The sequence below is a fragment of the Gigantopelta aegis genome, chromosome 4, assembly GCF_016097555.1.
Source record: "Gigantopelta aegis isolate Gae_Host chromosome 4, Gae_host_genome, whole genome shotgun sequence".
Taxonomy (NCBI): Eukaryota; Metazoa; Mollusca; class Gastropoda; order Neomphalida; family Peltospiridae; genus Gigantopelta; species Gigantopelta aegis.
In genome coordinates, this window is record NC_054702.1 from 111695785 (window position 1) to 111701790 (window position 6006).

Genomic DNA, 6006 nt, shown 5'->3' on the forward strand with positions numbered 1-6006 from the left:
TCTTTAACACACACAATATTGTATTGAAGAGAAAAACTTGGCTACATTATGCATTTACTTAAATAAAAGGTTTTTTTAAAATGTAACCAATCGGCTTGTTTCGATTCAGTGGTATTCTGAAGGCAGACATACACCAAATAATTGCACATCTATCTAACTTGAAAGCTAGAAATGACCGAAATGAGATCAGGTAATATTGCTTTGTAAACATACAAACAGTCTGTCCCCTTACCCCACACGTTTTAACTTGAAGACATCCTATTCCACACCACTACATATCACCAATGCAGTAGTCTCCTGTTGCATACAATACGATAATTAGTAGAATCCATCAGTATTCGTATGATCAGTGGTCCTTTCTGTAAACAACTCTCTCGTGTAATTGACCTGTGTAAAGGTCACCTGCTCACATGTGTTATAAAGGTGGCCTTTCTATATAGATCTCACTGTAATCAAACATGAAAACTGAAAATTTGCCATTTATAGCAGTCATGACCAACTGCAACCTTTCTAGAAATGAAATTAAAAACTTGGTCAAAACATCTTCAAAGCTTTGAAAAAGATTCATTTATGACATTATTCTAAAAAGACTGTATAATATTATGTTTAAACTGATGTGTACAAAAAAGTGGCATAAACTTGTTAGTGTAAAATACACTTGTTCTAACTATTTGGTTCCAAATACCAAATGACATGCATAAAACAAGCTACCTTTCAAACGAACCTGCAACATTTGTCCTAACACAAATTATACAGTAATATAGGTATGATGAACAATATTAACAAGGAACAAAAGGTATGTTTATCAAAATATTATGCTTCATTTTTATCTGAAAAAATAAACTGGAACATTTCATAACCAGCTGCTAGGAAAACCCCCACATAATTTGAACAATTTTACCATAAAAAGACTTGATATTATCGTGATGACAACTTTTAATTACTAAAGTTACATATTAAATTAATTTTCTTCATTAAAATATCAGTGCCTTTATATTCAGTGTTTTTGATTATCCTGATGTTGCTCAAACTTCACTTATGTCTCATTATATATTTTCCTATATGTACGAAATTCTTCTGCAGTCCAAACCAATTTGTAAAACTACAAACATTAGGGCAACAACAAGCACTTTGAAAATACCAACACTAATATTTTAAAGAACGTCTTTACTATGAGATTTTGTTAATTAAAGATCAAAGATTTCTATAGCTGAAAACATGTTACATGATGACAGTCTTAATATTACAGTAGAAATATTTAACTTTTATATTTATTAATAACATACCCTGAATCACAGTTGTATCTATTGTGCCATCTTTCTATGGGAGCTGGAATAACTGGACTAGACATTCTTAAAGGTAATACTGCACACTACGAGACAATAGAAAAGAGAATCATAAATATATTACTCCAACATGCCAAGTGAACATGTGTGTTTGTGTGTGTATGTAGCCACAGTAGGTAGGACTGCCCACTGTTGTTATCACACAAGAACAGTTGCTAAGAATGATTGTATTGATGGAACCAGCACCTGTAGCTCGTGACATAAGAACTCTTAGAAGGCATTATGTGGGGAAGCACAAGAAAGAGCTCACCCAAGTGCCGAGATGAGAAACAAGAGATTTCAACCACATTCAGGCTTAATTAAGAACATGCATTTTTCATACCAATTGCTTCATATGTCAAGAACATGCATTTTTCACATTCATTAGTTTCATAGTTCCATGGCATACACAACAGACGACCATATATATTAGGTATATATTATATATAAGTTTATATGTACAATACAAAATGTTACAGTGCAGCTGAAACCCCTGAAGCTACTCTTTAACAAATAACAACACTAGACTATGGTAACAGTTGTCCTTGACAACACAGACCAATCACAAAACATACATTTTGCTACTGGTTGTCTGTCAAAAGTTATTGTCTATAAAAATATAAAACAAAATACTTGCTACATAACACTTGTATTACAATAGAACCACTACAAAGATTATATTTACTTTTTGTCCTCAAAATAGTAAAATCTGACGATTATTTACAGTAAATACCAACCGACCATGGCTGTTATGTCTAACAATATAACCACACACTTTTTGTTAAGTTCAGTTCTCAACTGATTGACTGTAACAAACGAATATTCTTGTGACATCATGGTTACTTACATTGCATCAAACATAGCAAGTTCACAGTCAATCTGTATTCCCTGTAATACTATGTCAACTTTTTTCTTTTAACCGAAACACAAAACATATTAATTTCTATTTTCAGTACTTTTTGTGCTTATTAATTAATGCTCAAACACCCCAAAATGCACATGCACTTCACTTATCATACTTGAAAACAACATCGCACACAATTCAAAACCTAACTACCCAAACAGAATACTAAATTATTTTTAAAGTACAATATATTCATTTTCTCCTGACAATGTCAACATTAAGTTGACGAAATGGTGTGGTCTTAAACAGAGATGTATGTTTATTTATTATTTTAATATAAAATTTAAACAAGATAATAAAATCATACTGCTTTTCAAGACATTTTGAGTTTAAAAATTAGCTTTGATCTACTTAAAATGTTAAAAATGATGCCCAATAGAGAACAATTTTCAATGACAGAGCAAAATTATAAGTAATAACGGTCACAATCTACATAAGAATGGTGGAATGCTGTTATGTTCAGCTTTTAAATTTCAGACACTCTAAAATGTATTCTAGTTTCAAATTTGTGTTTTCTATCTTTAAGATATGTAGATATCATCCCTCAAAGTCCTCTACTTTTGTTTATTCATGTACAATTATCTAGTATCCATCAACAAAGAACAAAGAAAATTGTTCAACATGCCACACTACATTGATGGAAAGAAATAAGAGATCACAGTGACTGCAGCCAAGACTCTCATCCGTTATGTTACAAGTTAACAGTGTTACCCACAGTCAGACCCATATTACACTGTTGTATGTCATACAGACATTACTATGCTAGTAATAAATTAAATTTGATCTATAATTCCAAGTGATTCGTTATTTGTTTTTATCAGAAAATAAGAAATATGAACCTCATCATTTTTTGATGACACAAGACTGATTAGATTTACAAATGTCAATAATATCTTATTATCACATAGCATGCTGTCACAAGCAAACTCAATCGGATAAATGAAGAGATGGGTATTTTAATGACTAGAAAGTGTAACAAGAATTCAATGGAATTAAATGTGCCGCCTACAATAAACTAGTTTGGTGACAAAGAAACAAAACAAATGAATGCACTTTAAAACAAAAGGTCATGATTTAAACAACAAAAAAATTAAAATCATGATTTAAAATGATTTCATTTGCAGGCAATAATTAGCCATAGAAACACTTCTTACTTTTTAATACATTTGTAAAAAAACCTTATTTTCACTTTATTTACATATTTACTGCACTACACTCCATCAGAAGTATATGTACTGCTGTGATCTCCAGTTAGCTGTTGAGAAAAACTATCAGGTAAACAAATCGGTTGTGATATTTTTGAAGCATTTACATTTTATTGGTCAAGAAACAATTATTTGTTTTTAAACCTGATCGGTGAAACCTGCGACGCTCGTTGTTAATATAATAACATCTGCAACAACACCAGACTGTCAACTTGATGCACAACTCCCCGACCGGAACGTTTACAAAACTATGTACTCCATGAAATCACTCAAGCAAAACATTCATAGCATGTTGTCTATGTGCATCTAATAATAATGTTGTGAGTCATATATTTACTAACAGTTTCAGTTGTGACAGATTTCAGGGCTTGATATGTAACAATTGCAATTTTCCTGATCACAAAATGTCATCCGTTTTTTCAAAATAACTACATTGTATCTACATTGTAGGTACAGTCGGCTTTATTTTTATGCTGACATCGAATGTTACTTAATAGCCAGCACACGAAGTTCATCTAAGATGTTAGTTCTAGTGACAAATATTCAACCCGACTCATACGTATTGGTTAATTCTCCTGTATCTCCAATATGTCCACCAAGACTAGATATCAGTACTTAGCATTAAGAATATGAACATATATATATATATGTATACTGGTAAATCAGGTGTATGAACATATATATTGGTAAAGGATTTGTAAATAATATACTGCATTATGCATTAACAATTATGATAATTACTATCATTTATTTTACAACCTGACAAGTCCTTTCAAAGGGATCACTTATTATTATGGCATGCATTTAAGAACATATATAACACTTTAAAGTTCATCATAGTTGTTTCAACAAAAATGTCACACAAGCAAAATATAAAAAATAAAATAATATTTAAAACAATAACAATGTAACGAAGTACTGAGGTGAGATCTTTAAAACAAGAAAATACAGTCAGTATTAGTCATATTAGATCACAACTGATCTTTATGTACAGTCAGTATTAGTCATATTAGATCACAACTGATCTTTATGTACAGTCAGTATTAACCATATTAAATCACAACTGATCTTTATGCGTTGATTTTTCTGACAATTTATACCTAAATATTAGACATAACCTTTAATCCAACAATTCATCAAATAATAGTAGGCACAACATTACAAGATTTTATTACATACCTATTCAATCTTACTATAGTGATAAAGACATTTTGAAACCATGTGATAAATTTATTTTGCATCGCACATACGTGCAATCTGGACTTGAACTTTTAAATGGGGAATTCCCTTTTTCTTTTTACTGCACTTAGCGTCTTTTATTTACTGACGTCATATATGATTTACAAAGTACGTCACATCATATTTGAAACATTACACAAGGCTGCCAGAGAGTAGATTCTTAACATTAATACATCCATGAAAGGAGTTTTGATCATAGATTTAACAAAGTGTTGTTATGACGTTAAATTAAAACATGTTTTTGTAAAACATAAAAGAAGGTATGTAATAAATACAGAACTTCACATACATTGTTTTCACTTCCTATTTATTGCACTCGTTTATTTTGCAAAAGAACATACCACTTGACAGCTATGCGGCCTCGTGGTATATATTCTTGCCCAAAATAAACTTGTGCAATAAATAGGAAACAAAAACAACATCTGTGAAGTTATATATATATATATATATATATCACTAGAAAGTTTTATGTGTTTGGTCAAAAAGATCATTCTGTGACAGAATGACAAGACTCGCTGAAACCGTTGCAAATAACCAACATCCTCATCAGGACCTATCTCAAGACCTCAGCCCATCCTCATAAATCATTAGAGACTAAAACTCATAGGAAGGAATGTTTAATAACTCGACACATAACCGGGGCTACATAATTAATGGCTACACAGTCCAGTAACAGCGAACAACTAGTGTTGGGCCAACATTTAAAGGTGGCACCAATTTAACTGCAATAGATGCGATACGCATTACTGTAGGTCAGGGCTTTTACCAATGGCAAGTCGTTTCTCCACTAGATAAACATTATTGTCTTTGGTTGAAGGGATTTTTTAGTTTTTTGTGTTTATCCATTTCAAATGTTAGTGCTTTAAAATAATGTTTGCTTTCAAAATTTTCATAGGTAACACATTCTTAACTTGAAACACATGAAGTGAGGATAAAACAATGTTTGCCAGACAGGGCAATGGGAAACAGCCCACAGCCCAAAGAGGATAAATTACCCACTGCACCAGAGTTAAGCACTGTACTCTCACCATAGGAATCTGAAGATTGCTTGTATAGCAATAGCCTACAACTCTCGGGCCCATTTCTCATCAGTGGCTTTCAAGCAAATGTTTATCGTGACAAAAATTGCTTCTCATGCCAAATCTATCAGTTCAGACAGATCAAGTAGAGATCAAGACTGCATCATTAACAAAACATTCAAAGTTCAATTGATCCAATTTTCATCCATGAATTTTGATAGAAATGTCAGTGAGAAATGGGACTTTAAATCATAGTACAGTGTTCAAGTTCTCTAAAACTTTAAATTACAACAAGGTGTTGGAATGCAAGTTGA